A 15674-nucleotide genomic window follows, 5' to 3' on the forward strand; every position below is an offset into this window, starting at 1 on the left:
TACAAGTTGGCAACATATAGAGACAGTCCCTACCCAACAGTGGGCTCACAGTCTAGAAGGGGGAGACAGAGAACAAAACCAAACATACTAACAAAATAAAATAAATAGAATAGATATGTACAAGTAAGATAAATAAATAAATAGAGTAATAAATATGTACAAACATATATACATCTATACAGGTGCTGTGGGGAAGGGAAGGAGGTAAGATGGGGGATGGAGAGGGGGATGAGGGGGAGAGGAAGGAAGGGGCTCAGTCTGGGAAGGCCTCCTGGAGGAGGAGGAGGAGATATGAGCCTGGAGGGAGAGAGAGAGAGCAGGGGCAGAGATTTGGGTGTCAAATCTACATGTACATCGTGTGTATAGATATGTACATAGATACACAAGTGCTCTGGGTTGGGGGAGTAGTGCAAAGGGAGCGAGTCAGGGCAATGGGGAGGGGAGGGGCAGCTGAGGAAAAGGGGGCTTAGTTTGAGAAGGCCACTTGGAGGAGATGAGCCTTCAGTAGGGCTTTGAAGGGGGGAAGTGTGATTGTTTTGCAGATTTGAGGAGGGAGGGCATTCTAGGCCAGGGGTAGGACGTGGGCCAGGGGCTGACGGCGGGATAGGAAATAATGAGGTCCAGTGAGAAGGTTAGCAGCACCAAAGGAGTGGAGTTTGCCAGTTGGCACTGAGATGGAGAGAAGGGAGGTGAGATAAGAGGGCACAAGGTGATGGAGAGCTCTGAAGCCCATAGCGAGGAGTTTTTGCTTGATATAGAGGTTGATTGGCAACCACTGGAGATTTTTGAGGAGGGGGTGGCATGCCCAGAACGTTTCTGTAGAAAGATAATCTGGGTAGCAGAGTGAAGTATGGGCTAAAGTGGGGAGAGACAGGAGGATGGGAAATCAGAGAGGAGGCTGATGCAGTAATCCAGTTTGGATAGGATGAGAAATTGAACCAACAAGGTAGCGGTTTGGATAGAGAGGAAGGGGTGGAATTTGGCAATGTTGCGAAGGTGAGACCTACAGGATTTGTTGACAGATTGGACTAAGCCCCCTTTTCCTCTGCTCCCCCTCCCCTTCCCATCACCTCAACTCGCTCCCTTTATTCGTCCCCCCTCTTCCCTCTCCACAGCACTTGTGTATATATGTACATGTTTATAATTATAATTCTATTTATTTTTATTAATGATTTGTATATATAATTCTATTTATAATAATTCTACTGATGCCTGTTTACTTGTTTTGATGTCTGTCTCTCCCCTTCTAAACTGTGAGCCCATTGTGGGCAGGGATTGTCTCTATTTGTTGCTGAATTGTACTTTCCAAACATTTAGTACAGTGCTCTGCACACAGTAAGCGCTCAATAAATGTGATTGAAAGAATGAATGAATGAATGGGGTGAATGAGAGAACTGAGTCGAGGATGACCCCAAGGTTGCGGACTTGTGAGACCGGAAGGATGGTTGTGCTGTCCACAGTGATGGGAAAGGTAGGGAGAGGAAAGGGTTTAGGAGGGAAGATAAGGAACTCTGTCTTGGACATGTTGAGTTTTAGGTGGCGGGCGGACATCCAGGTGGAGATATCCTGAAGGCAGGAGGAGATGCGAGCCTGGAGGGAGGGAGAGAGAACAGGGGAGGAGATATAGATTTGGTTGTCTTCCATACAGAGGTGATAGTTGAAGTCATGGGAACGAATGAGTTTTCCAAGGGAATGAGTTTAGATGGAGAATAGAAGGGGACCAAGAACTGAACCCTGACAGACCCCCACAGTAAGGGGATGGGGGGCGGGGAGGAGGAGCCCGCAAAGGAGACTGAGAATGAATGACCAGAGAGATGAGAGGAGAACCAGGAGAGGATGGAGTCAGTGAAGCCAAGGTTGCTTAACATGTTGAGGAGAAGGGGGTGGTCCACAGTGTCAAAGGCAGCTAATAGGTCAAGGAGGATTAGGATGGAGTAGAAGCCGTAGGATTTGGCAAGACGGAGGTCATTGGTGACCTTTGAGAGCATGGTTTCAGTGGAGTGGAGGGGCAGAAGCCAGATTGGAGGGGGTCCAGGAGAGAATCGGAGGAGAAGAATTTGAGGCAGTGAGTGTAGACAACTCGTTCCAGGATTTTGGAAAGGAAGGGTAGGAGGGAGATGGGGTGATAACTGGAGGGGGCTGCAGGGTCAAGGGAGGGTTTTAGGATAGGGGAGATGTGGGCTCTGGGCATGTCACTCCCCTCCTCAAAAATCTGCAGTGGTTGCCTGTCAACCTACCAATCAAGCATAAACTCCTCACTCTCGGCTTCAAGGCTTTCCATCCCCTCACCCCCTCCTACCTCACCTCCCTTCTCTCCTACAGCCCAGCCCGCACCCTCCGCTCCTTTGCCACCGCTCACCTCCTCACTGTGCCTTGTTCTCGCCCGTTCCGCTGTGGACCCCCAGCCCACATCCTAACTCTGGCCTGGAATGCCCTCCCTCCACACATCCACCAAACTAGCTCTCTTCCTCCCTTCAAAGCCCTACTGAGAGCTCACCTCCTCCAGGAGGCCTTCCCAGACTGAGCCCCATTTTTCCTCTCCTCCTTCCCATCCCCCCCGCCCTACCTCCTTCCCCTCCCCACAGCACTTGTATATATTTGTACAGATTTATTACTTTATTTTACTTGTACATATTTACTATTCTATTAATTTTGTTAATAATGTGCATATAACTATAATTCTATTTGTTCTGATGATTTTGATATTCACCCGTCTACATGTTTTGTTTTGTTGTCCGTCTCCCCTTCTAGACTGTGAGCCCATTGTTGGGTAGGGACCATCTCTATATGTTGCCGGTTTGCACTTCCCAAGTACTTAGTCCAGTGCTCTGCACACAGTAAGCGCTCAATAAATACGATTGAATGAATGAATGAATGAATGAAAGGTCATCATCATCATCAATCATCAATCGTATTTATTGAGCGCTTACTGTGTGCAGAGCACTGGACTAAGCGATTGGGAAGTACAAGTTGGCAACATATAGAGACAGTCCCTACCCAACAGTGGGCTCACAGTCTAAAAGGGGGAGACAGAGAACAAAACCAAACATACTAACAAAATAAAATAAATAGAATAGATATGTACAAGTAAAATAAATAAATAGAGTAACAAATATGTACAAACATATATACATATATACAGATCATAGTTAACTTGCTTCCTAATTCCTTTCTCCATACCCGCCAGTAGGCATGTACCCTGCCTTCGAGGAGCTTACAGTCCGACGGAGAGACACGAGTTATTAACACTGAGGGAGAGTAGGAGGAAGGGCAATGAGAGAACAGGTAATATGAATGGCAGGGTGAATAAAATTACTGAATGTAAGTGCTGGGGATGGAGCAGAGATGCTAACAGTGGCTGCTGAGTGGCACAACTTGGGGTGTTGAGAATTAATTGGGGAAGGCCTCCTGGAGGAGGAGGAGGGGTTCAGGAGGTTTTTGAAGATGGGGAGGGTCTTGGTTGGCAGATTTGACGGGGAGGCGGGTCTAGAGAAGATGGCAAAGCACAGTTCTTGTGGGGAGGAGCTGGCAGAGAGAGTCTATCCTGAACCCCTGGGCTGGTGGTGGTGGAAGCAGAGGCAGGGAAGAGGTCTCAGACTGGTGACGGGGAGAGGGAAGGGCAGGAGAGCAGGTAGTGGGTGTTCGTTACCATTACCTGGAACGCCCTCCCTCTTCTTTTCCGACAGACAGACAATTATACTCCCCACCCTCAAAACCCTAATAAAAGCACATCTCCTCCAAGAGGCTTTCCCCAACTACACCATCATTTCCTCTTTTCTAACTCCCTTCTTCGTCACTCTTGGACTAGGATTTGCACCCTCAGCCCCACAGCACTTACGTCCCTATCCGTAATCTATTTATTTATATTAGTTTCTGTCTTCCCCTCTAGACTGCGCACTCGTTGTGGTTACATTGCACTCGCCCAAGTGCTTGTTACTGTGTCCTTTCCTCAGTAAGTTCTCAATAAATATGGCTGATCGATACCGTGTACCGATTCCTTGCTGAAGTGTTGGGACTGTGTGGGGATGAGGGAGCCTTAGACTCCTCCCCTCCCCCAGCCTTCCCTTTTCCTCCTCCCTCCCTCCTTTCAATCAACCAATCAACCAATTAATGGCATTTATTGAGTGCTTACCGTGTGCAGAACTCCGTATTAATCTCTTGGGAGAGTACAATATAACAAAGTTGGTAGACATAGCAATAATAATAATAATGATAATGATAATTATGGTATTTGTTAAGCACTTACTATGTGTCAGGCACTACTAAGCGCTGGGGTGGATACAAGCAAATCGGGTTGGACCGGTCCCTGTCCCACATGGGGCTCACAGTCCTAATCCCCATTTGACAGATGAGGTAATTGGGGCCCAGAGAAGTGAATTGACTTGCCCAAGGTCACACAGCAGACCAGTGGCAGACCTGGGATTAGAACCAGGTCCTTTTGATTCCTAGGCCTGGGCTCCATCTACTACACCATGCTGTGCACCAAGAGTTTACAGTTTAAATAATAATAATATTAATAATAATAATAATAATAATGGCATTTGTTCAGCGCTTACTATGTGCAAAGCACTGTTCTAAACACTGGGGAGGATACAAAGTGATCAGGTTGTCCCACGTGGGGCTCAAAGTCTTCACCCCCATTTTACAGATGAGGTAACTGAGGCCCAGAGAAGTTAAGTGACTTGCCCAAAGTGACACAGCTGACAAGTGGCATGGGGAGATGGACATTAAAATAAATAATGGATATGGACATAAGTGTAATAGGGCTGAGAGGACGGTTAAAGTCAAGTGTCTTAAGGGTTATAATAATAATGGCATTTGTTAAGCACTTGCTATATGCCAAGTACCATTCTAAGCACTGGGATAAATACAAGGCAATCAGATTGTCCCACGTGGGGCTCACAGTCTCAATCTCCATTTTACAGATTAGGTAACTGAGGCACAGAGAAGTTAAGTGACTTGCCCAAGGTCATACAACAGACAGGTGGCAGGGGTGGGATAAGAACTCACGACCTCTGATTCCAAAGCCTGTGCTCTTGCCACTAGGCAATGCTGCTCCTCTTGGCACCGATCCAAGCACAAGGATAATAGTAATAATAATAATAATAATGTTGGTATTTGTTAAATGCTTACTATGTGCGAAGCACTGTTCTAAGCGCTGGGGGGGAATACAAGGTGATGAGGTTGTCCCACGTGGGGCTCACAGCCTTAATCCCCATTTTACAGATGAGGGAACTGAGGCACAGAGGAGTTAAGTGACTTGCCCAAGGTCATACAGCAGACATGTGGGGGAGGCAGGATTCAAACCCATGACCTCTGATGAGGATGAGGGAGAAGGGACAGAAAGTAGGGAAAAAGAGGGCATTCACTCATTCATTCATTCATATTTATTGAGCGCTTACTGTGTGCAGAGCACTGTACTAAGCGCTTGGGAAGTACAAGTTGGCAACATATAGAGAGAAGGGCCCAAAAATGCTTCTACAATTGTATCATTGTAGGTTCAATAGCTTCTAGCAGATTTTGCCTTGAAGTGCTCACTGATCTTCAATTCTTTTTCTAATTCTAATTCTTTTAGACTGTGAGCCCACTGTTGGGTAGGGACTGTCTCTATATGTTGCCAACTTGTACTTCCCAAGCGCTTAGTACAGTGCTCTGCACACAGTAAGCGCCCAATAAATACGATTGATGATGACCTAACAATCATTCACGCTTGGTATTTTTGCGCTTTCATATCTTTTGTCTCAGTAGAGCCATAGGTTCAGTTTTTAGTCAAGTGGCTGGGTCACCGTTCACATGTTCTGAGTCATATTTCCTGGAGCAGCTCCATTCATCAATTTATTTTTCTAGAGATGTTCAATCAATCGATATTTATTGAGTGCTTACTTTGTGCAGAGCACTGTACTAGGCACTTGGGAGTGTACAATAGAGGTGGTATCGAGTAGCGTGGCTCAGTGGAAAGAGCATGGGTTTTGGAGTCGGAGGTCATGGGTTTGAATCCCGGCTCTGCCACATGTCTGCTGTGTGACCTCGGGCAAGTCACTTAACTTCTCTGAGCCTCAGTTACCTCATCTGTAAAATGGGGATTGACTGGGAGCCCCACGTGGGACAACCTGATCATCTTGTATCCCCTCCAGCGCTTAGAACAGTGCTTTGCACATAGTAAGCGCTTAACAAATGCCATTATTATCATTATTATTAAAATGGGGATTAAGACTGTGAGCCCCCCATGGGACAACCTGATCACCTTGTAACCTCCCCAGCGCTTAACACATAGCAAGCGCTTAATAAATGCCATAATTATTAGGGAGGTCAGCGAGGAGGCTGATGCGGTAGCAATAGTAATAACAATTATAACTGCGGTATTTGTTAAGCGCATACTGTGTGCCAGGGGCTGTACTAAGCGCTGAGGTGGATGCAAGCAATTCGGGTCGGACACAGTCCCTGTCCCATGTCTCCTCCTCCCCATCCCCTCCGCTCTACCTCCTTCCCCTCCCCACAGCACTTGTACAGATTTATTACTCTATTTTACTTGTACATATTTACTATTCTATTTATTTTGTTAATGATGTGCATCTAGCTATAATTCTATTTGTTCTGACGATTTTGACACCTGTCTCCATGTTTAGTTTTGTTTTGTTGTCTGTCTCCTCCTTCTAGACTGTGAGCCCATTGTTGGGTAGGGACCGTCTATCTATGTTGCCGACTTGGACTTCCCAAGCGCTTAGTCCAGTGCTCTGCACACAGTAAGTGCTCAATAAATACGATTGAATGAATGACTGAATGAATGAATGTGGGGCTCACAGTTTGAATCCCCATTTCACAGGTGAGGGATCCCAGTAATCAAGGCGGGATAGGATTGTGGGCTGGGATGCCCTTTCCTTCCCCCTCTCCCTCACCTTCCTCCTTTTCCCTCCCCGTTCCCTGCCCGTCCTGAGCCCCGCATGGGGAAACCCAGCGCCTGCCAAACTTGTGGGGAGGAGGAGGAGGAGCCCACGAAAAGCAGCGTGGCTCAGTGGAAAGAGCCCGGGCTTTGGAGTCAGAGATCATGGGTTCAAATCCCGATTCCTCCAATAATGATGATGATGATAATGATAATAATAATAATAATGACATTTGTTAAGCGCTTACTATGTGCAAAACACTATTCTAAGCACTGGGGGGGATACAAGGTGATCAGGTTGTCCCACGTGGGGCTCACAGTCAATCCCCATTTGACAGATGAGGGAACTGAGGCTCAGAGAAGTGAAGTGACTTGCCCAAGGTCACACAGCAGACATGTGGCTGAGTCAGCTGTGTGAATTTGGGCAAGTCACTTCAGCATGACTCAGTGGAAAGAGCCCGGGCTTTGGAGTCAGAGGTCATGGGTTCAAATCCCAGCTCCGCCAATTGTCAGCTGTGTGACTCTGGACAAGTCACTTAACTTCTCTGTGCCTCAGTTACCTCATCTGTAAAATGGGGATGAAGACTGTGAGCCCCACGTGGGACAACCTGATTACCTTGTAACCCCCCAGCGCTTAGAAGCAGCGTGGCTCAGTGGAAAGAGCACGGGCTTTGGAGTCAGAGGTCATGGGTTCGAATCCCAACTCTGCCACATCTGCTGTGTGACCTTGGGCAAGTCACTTAACTTCTCTGAGCTTCAGTTACCTCATCTGTAAAGTGGGGATTAAGACTGTGAGCCCCCCATGGGACAACCTGATCACCTTGTAACCTCCCCAGCGCTTAGAACAGTGCTCTGCACGTAGTAAGCACTTAATAAATGCCATTATTATTATTATTATTAACAGTGCTTTGCACATATTCATTCATTCAATCGTATTTATTGAGTGCTTACTGTGTGCAGAGCACTGTACTAAGCGCTTGGGAAGTACGTCGGCAACATTCATTCATTCAATCGTATTTATTGAGCGCTTACTGTGTGCAGAGCACTGTACTAAGCGCTTGGGAAGTCCAAGTTGGCAACATATAGAGACGGTCCTTACCCAACAGCGGGCTCACAGTCTAGAAGGGGGAGACGGACAACAAAACGAAACATATTAACAAAATAAAATAAATAGAATAAATATGTACAAATAAAATAAATAGAGTAGTAAATATGTGCAAACATATATACATATATACAGGTGCTGTGGGGAGGGGAAAGAGGTGAGGTAGAGGGGATAGGGAGGGGGAGAAGGGGGATAGAGACGGTCCCTACCCAACAGCGGGCTCACAGTCTGGAAGGACATAGTAAGTGCTTAACAAATACCATCATCATTATTATTATTATTATTATTCCCTGTACCTCAGTGACCTCATCTGTAAAATGGGGATGAAGACTGTGAGCCCCCCCGCTTGGGACAACCTGATCAGTTTGTATCCTCCCCAGCGCTTAGAACATTCATTCATTCATTCAATCGTATTTATTGAGCGCATACTGTGTGCAGAGCACTGGACTAAGCGCTTGGGAAGTACAAGCTGGCAACATATAGAGACGGTCCCTACCCAACAGTGGGCTCACAGTCTAGAAGGGGGAGACAGACAACAAAACAAAACATATTAACAAAATAAAATAAATAGAATAAATACGTACAAATAAATCAATAGAGTAATACATATGTACAAACAGCCGTCACAGCCAAGCCGTCACCAAGACCTGCCGGTCTCAGCTCCGCAACATTGCCAAGATCTGCCCTTTCCTCTCCATCCAAACCGCTACCCTGCTCGTTCAATCTCTCATCCTATCCCGTCTGGACTACTGTATCGGCCTCCTCTCTGATCTCCCATCCTCGCGTCTCTCCCCACTTCAATCCATACTTCACGCCGCTGCCCGGATTGTCTTTGTCCAGAAACGCTCTGGGCATGTCACTCCCCTCCTCAAAAATCTCCAGTGGCTACCAATCAATCTGCGCATCAGGCAGAAACTCCTCACCCTGGGCTTCCAGGCTGTCCATCCATCCCCTCGCCCCCTCCTCCCTCCCCTCCCTTCTGTCCTTCTCCAGCCCAGCCCGCACCCTCCGCTCCTCTGCCACCGCTAATCTCTGCACCGTTAGGCCTCGTTCTCGCCCGTCCCGCCGTCGACCCCTGGCCCACCTCATCCCCCTGGCCTGGAATGCCCCCAATCCCTCTGCCTATCCACCAAGCTCGCTCTCTTCCTCCCTTCAAGGCCCTACTGAGAGCTCACCTCCTCCAGGAGGCCTTCCCACACTGAGCCCCCTCCTTCCTCTCCCCCTCATTCCCCTCTCCATCCCCCCGTCGTACCTCCTTCCCTTCCCCACAGCACCTGTATAGATGTATATATGTTTGTACATATTTATTACTCTATTTATTTATTTATTTTACTTGTACATATCCTATTTATTTTATTTTGTTAATATGTTTGGTTTTGTTCTCTGTCTCCCCCTTCTAGACTGTGAGCCCACTGTTGGGTAGGGACTGTCTCTATACGTTGCCAGCTTGTACTTCCCAAGCGCTTAGTCCAGTGCTCTGCACACAGTAAGCGCTCAATAAATATGATTGATTGATTGATCTATTCTATTCTGTGTGACTTTGGGCAAAGTCACTTAACTTCTCTGGGCCTCAGTCACCTCATCTGTAAAATGGGGATTGAGTCTGTGAGCCCCCCGTGGGACAACCTGATCACCTTGTATCCCCCCCAGCGCTTAGAACAGTGCTTTGCACATAGTAAGCACTTAACAAATGCCATTATTATTATTATTATTAAATACGATTGATGATGATGATGATGAAGTCACTTCACTTCTCTGGGCCTCAGTGACCTCATCTGTAAAATGGGGATTGAGACTGTGAGCCCCCCGTGGGACAACCTGATCACTTTGTATCCCCCCCAGTGCTTAGAACAGTGCTTTGCACATAGTAAGTGCTTAACAAATGCCATTATTATTATTATTATTATTAAATACGATTGACGATGATGAAGTCACTTCACTTCTCTGGGCCTCAAGTGACCTCATCTGTAAAACGGGGGTGAAGACTGTGAGCCCCCCGTGGGACAACCTGATCACCTTGTAACCTCCCCAGCGCTTAGAACAGTGCTTTGCACATAGTAAGCGCTTAACAAATGCCATTATTATTATTATTATTATTATTATTAAATACAATTGACGATGATGATGATGAAGTCGCTTCACTTCTCTGGGCCTCAGTGACCTCATCTGTCAAACGGGGGTGGAGACTGTGAGCCCCCCGTGGGACAACCTGATCACCTTGTAACCTCCCCAGCGCTTAGAACAGTGCTTGGCACATAGTAAGCGCTTAACAAATGCCATTATTATTATTATTATTATTAAATACGATTGATGATGACGATGCTGAAGTCATTTAACTTCTCTGGGCCTTAGTGATCTCATCTGTAAAATGGGGATTTAGACTGTGAGCCCCCCGTGGGACAACCTGATCACTTTGTATCCCCCCCCAGCGCTTAGAACAGTGCTTTGCACATAGTAAGCGCTTAGCAAATGCCATTATTATTATTATTATTATTAAATACAATTGACGATGATGATGATGAAGTCACTTCACTTCTCTGGGCCTCAGTGACCTCATCTGTCAAACGGGGGTGGAGACTGTGAGCCCCCCGTGGGACAACCTGATCACCTTGTAACCTCCCCAGCGCTTAGAACAGTGCTTGGCACATAAGTAAGCGCTTAATAAATGCCATCATTATTATTATTAATGAATGAATGAAGGCTCATCACCACAGGCCCCGCCCCATTCGGGGCCCGGCCACGCCCCCTTCAGACGTCATCGCTGCGGCTCAGCCAATCGGGTGGCAGCCGGCTTCTCCCGGCCGCGCGCGCCCTCCCTCCTTCTCTCCCTCCCTCCCTCCCTCCCGGCCTGTCGAGCCGCGGTGCTTCTCCCGCCGCCTTCTTCCCTGCTCCTGCTCCTGCTCCTGCTCCTGCTCCTGCTCCCGTTCCCGTTCCCGTTCCCGTTCCCGTTCCCGTTCCCGCTCCCTCAGGTAACGGGGCGGAAGGCGCCGGAGTGACTGGGGCACACGGAGCGAGACTGTGAGCCCACTGTTGGGTAGGGACCGTCTCTCTATGTTGCCAATTTGTACTTCCCAAGCGCTTAGTCCAGTGCTAAGCGCTCAGTAAATACGATTGATGATGATGATGACTGAGCGGGAAGCGAGCCTGTCACCCGGAGTGGGAGCGGGGCTCAAGGTCGGGGGGCTGTGGCCGGTGGGGACTGGTGGGCAGGGAATGTGCCTTTGTATTGTTGTTATAGTGTAGTCTCCCAAGCCCTTAGGAGCTTTGCACACATTCAGTGCTTAATAAATATGATTGACTAATAGGAGGGAGAAACCGAGTAAAGTTCCCATTAGAGGGGCGGGACCGGACCGGGAGAGAGGCGCCCGGCCAACGGCCTACGTAGCCCTGCCCAGTTCAGCCCGCGTCTGTCCCCTATTCATTCATTCATTCAATCAATCGTATTTATTGAGCGCTTACTGTGTGCAGAGCACTGGACTAAGCGCTTGTTTTGTTTGTTTTGTCTTTTGGCATTTGCTAAGCGCTTACTATGTGCAAAGCACTGTTCTAAGCGCTGGGGGGATACAAAGTGATCAGGTTGTCCCATGGGGGGTTCACAGTCGTAATCCCCATTTTACAGATGAGGTCACTGAGGCTCAGAGAAGTTAAGTGACTTGCCCAAGGTCACACAGCAGACATGCGGCGGAGTGGGGATTCAAACCCATGACCTCTGACTCCAAAGCCCGGGCTCTTTCCACTGAGCCACGCTGCTTCTCAAGCTTGGGAAGTTCAAGTTGACCCTTTCCACCCCCTAACCCACTTCTGCCCGGGAGCGGGTGGCCGGGAAGAGGGGCCCGGGCTGGTCGCCGAGCCCCCTCCCCTGCAGCCCTCCTGTAATAATAATAATGATGGCATTTGTTAAGCGCCTGCTATGTGCCAAGCACTGTTCGAAGCGCCGAAGAAGATTCGCAGATGTCAGAAGTGGGAAGTTCAAGTTGACCCTGCCCACCCCCTAACCCACTTCGGCCCGGGAGCAGGTGGCCGGGAAGAGGGGCCCGGGCTGGTCGCCGAGCCCCCTCCTCTGCAGCCCTCCTGCAATGATAATAATGATGGCATTTGTTAAGTGCCTACTATGTGCCAAGCACTGTTCTAAGCGCCGAAAAAGATTCGCGGATGGCAGAAGTGGGAAGTTCAAGTTGACCCTGCCCTCCCCCAACCCACTTCTTCCCGGGAGCAGGTGGCCGGGAAGAGGGGCCCGGGCTGGTCGCCGAGCCCCCTCCCCGGCAGCCCTCCTGTAATAATAATACTGATGGCATTTGTTAAGCGCCTGCTATGTGCCAAGCACTGTTCTAAGCGCCGAAAAAGATTCGCGGATGGCAGAAGTGGGATTCGAACCCACGCCTCCAGGGGAGGCTGCGACCTGAACACAGCGCCTTAGACCGCTTGGCCACCCTGACTCCCCTAGCCCTTCTGCAGCCCCGTGGGGCTCTTTAGATCCCCCCACCTCCCCCCGGCCTCGCGAGCCAGTTTTTGCCAATCAATCAATCAATCAATCGTATTTATTGAGCGCTTACTGTGTGCAGAGCACTGTACTAAGCGCTTGGGAAGTACAAGTCGGCAACACATAGAGACAGTCCCTACCCAACAGCAGGCTCACAGTCTAGAAGGCAGCAAGTGACATTTCCCAACTTGACCTAAGAAGTTGAGGTGATCTCCCAAGGTCAGGCCATGAGTCAGCCAGAAGCAACTTGTCGATAGTACTGCCAAGCTCTTTGTGTGCCATTGTATTGTTATAATGCAGCCTCCCAAGCGCTTAGTACGGTGCTTTGCACCCATTACCCTAGATTGTGAGCCCACTGTTGGGTAGGGACCGTCTCTATATGTTGCCAACTTGTACTTCCCAAGCGCTTAGTACAGTGCTCTGCACACAGTAAGCGCTCAATAAATACGATTGATTAAGTGCTTAATAAATACGATTGACTGACTAGGTTGTCCCACGTGGAGCTCACAGTCTTCATCCCCATTTTACAGATGAGGTAACTGAGACACAGAGAAGTTAAGTGACTTGTCCAAAGTCACACAGCTGACAAGTGGCGGAGCCGGGATTTCCTCTGCTCCTCCTCCCCTCCCCATCGCCCCGACTCCCTCTGCTCTACCCCCTTCCCCGCCCCAAAGCACTTGTGTATATTTGTACATATTTATTATTCTATTCATTTTATTAATGATGTGTATAGATTTATAATTCTCTTTATTTTGATGCTGTTGACACCTGTCGACTTGTTTTGTTTCGTTGTGCGTATCCCCCTTCTAGACTGCGAGCCCATTGTTGGGTAGGGATTTTTCTCTCTCTGTTGCCAAATTGTACTTTCCAAGCGCTTAGTGCAGTGCTCTGCACACAGTAAGCGCTCAATAAATGCGATTGAATGAATGAATGAATAATAGGAGGGAGAAACCGAGTAAAGTTCCCTTTAGACTAGCCACGGAGATCCTTGGAGGGCGCGAGATAGTTTCCTCTGGCCAGCGCAGGGCCCTGCTCACCCCACCAAGCACCGCCGGCTCGCCCTGGGCCTCGAGGTGGGCCCCAGCTCGCCAAACTTCCAACAATCGAAGCCAGGAAGGCGTGGAAACCACGTGGGTATGGTGGGCACAAGGGCACAGGGGGCCCGCTCTCCGAAAACTTCAGAGGAGGTTGAGCGGAAAGGTGGTGGGCTAGCTCGGGGCTGACCACGTTGGCCACGATTTGGGGCCGAGGAACTGGGCTCCCCAGTCTTGGCAGCGGGGCGGGACCGGGGCGATGTAAATCATTACACCGGTCCATCCTGTGGTAAAGCTGACCAAAGAAATCCACAAAAATCATCTTAATTTTTAACTATCGAGATTGCTTCAAAGTCCAAGTAATGTCCGTGTAAGCAAAGCTCAAGGCAAATTTGAGCTTACCTTCTCAAGTTCCAGTGCCAGCCTTTGGCAGTCGGGCTCCGGGTATGTGCCCGGGAAACCTAGAGGTGCATGACTCCCCTCAAAAGCCCCCTGGATAGCTGTGAAAAGGGAACTTTCCTCCATCCTGAAACGTTCATCGTCAGAACGTTCTCGGGGCTGAGAGGAAAAGTGCTCCCTCCATCCAGCCTTTGGAAACTGGTGCATGGTTGCCCACTCCCGCCTTTTTTTTCCTACGGGAGTCTTATTTCTGGTCATTCCAGATCTACGAGGATTTGTATTTCCTTGTAAATAGTCGACTGCATTCATGTGGCTGAACCGTGAGGCATTTTCCTCTCCGCTGGCACCGAGTAGGGTGTCCCATTCTGAACGTTTCCCCCCCGGGCCGTTCCGCAGCAAAAGGGCCGGCCGTATCTTGCCCCATCCATGCTTGTCAGACTCCTTCCGAGTAGTGGCCATTTGGCAAGTTCTCAGGGTGTCAGAATCCAAGTATCAGTTTCTACTTGGTTTCATTCTTTCGTGGGAATTAACGTCGATACTGGCAATTCTGTTAGGTTTGGGGGCTTGCCTTCCTTCTGATTTCCCTCGTCCGTGTTTTGGTCGTTTCCGCGCAATGAAAAGTGCTTGTAGTCCATTCTGCCTTCAGAGTGGGAGCTCCTTGAGGTCAGGGAGCCGGTCATAATTTCTCAATCCATCAGTGATGTTTATTAAGCGAGAGCTTACTCGGTGTAGAACAGCGTGCTACGTGCTCTCCCATACACTAGTTCGGTGCGTTGTACTTGGTAGGCGCTTAATAAATACAGTCACTGCTACTCCCCTCCTTCCCCCTTCTTCCTTTTAGGGTGTGGGAGGAGGACCCACTCCCCATCCAGAGCTGGGCAAGAGAGAAACCTTGGCTCCAGTTCCTTCTCAGACCCCCGGGGCCCCCTAGGCTGAAGGAGGAGTAGCTGTCCGACTGTTTGAGCGTCTGACACAGTAATGATGGCAGAGACTCAGTGTTTACTGTGGAGAAAGCTCTGGGCTAGATACCGTACTAGTGGGGTTTACACTATGGGCCAAACACTGGTGCTCAGAGTCCAAGGGAGAGAACAGATATTTCATCCCCATTTACAGATGAGGACTAGGCGACCTGGCAAACGATGCCTTGTCCGAGGGTTTAGACCTCCCTCCCCCCCCTCGCCCCTTCATTCTTAAATAACGATAGCATTTATTAAGCGCTTACTATGTGCGAAGCACTGTTCTAAGCGCTGGGGAGGTTACAAGATGATCAGGTTGTCCCATGGGGGGCTCACAATCTTAATCCCCATTTTACAGATGAGAGAACTGAGGCATAGAGAAGTTAAGTGACTTACCCAAAGTCACACAGCTGACAGTTGGTAGAGCCGGGATTCGAACTCATGAACTCTGACTCCAAAGCCCGGGCTCTTTCCACTGAGCCACGCTGCTTCCCGATTTCTTCTTAGATTCTTAGATTGTGTCCCACCCGTTGAGGGTCAAAGGAATGCAAACCTGAGGGATGCTTCCCCAGTGCTTGGTACAGTGATCGTTAACAGTTGCCAACTTGTACTTCCCAAGCGCTTAGTACAGTGCTCTGCACACAGTAAGCATTCAATAAATACGATTGAATGAATGAATGAACTGTATTTGTTAAGCACGTACCGTGTGTGCAGAGCACTGTACTAAAATCCTGGGAGGGAATTCACAGCGGCACACGGTAAGCCCTTAATAAATAATAGTAATAATAATTGTGGTATTTGTTAAGCGCTATGTGCCAGG

General features: G+C 48.8%; 1 protein-coding gene and 1 non-coding gene across 3 annotated transcripts in view; one reads left to right on the forward strand and one right to left on the reverse strand.

Annotated features, from left to right (window-relative positions):
- The window catches only part of CPT1A (carnitine palmitoyltransferase 1A), a 106377-nt gene that overhangs the window by 7831 nt on the left and 82872 nt on the right, over window positions 1-15674 (forward strand). Inside the window, exon 1 of one of the 2 annotated variants that reach the window (XM_038764025.1) lies at window positions 10910-10954. The exons of the other annotated variant lie outside the window; for it this stretch is intronic. The gene's annotated coding sequence lies outside the window, so the exon portion shown is untranslated. Of the gene's footprint in view, window positions 1-10909; window positions 10955-15674 lie in introns of those variants that run through there. 2 annotated transcript variants of the gene reach the window in all.
- Window positions 12339-12421, reverse strand: TRNAL-CAG. The gene has a single exon. It is a non-coding gene; the product is annotated as a tRNA-Leu (tRNA).

Source organism: Tachyglossus aculeatus, chromosome 22 (assembly GCF_015852505.1).
Source record: "Tachyglossus aculeatus isolate mTacAcu1 chromosome 22, mTacAcu1.pri, whole genome shotgun sequence".
Lineage (NCBI taxonomy): Eukaryota > Metazoa > Chordata > Mammalia > Monotremata > Tachyglossidae > Tachyglossus > Tachyglossus aculeatus.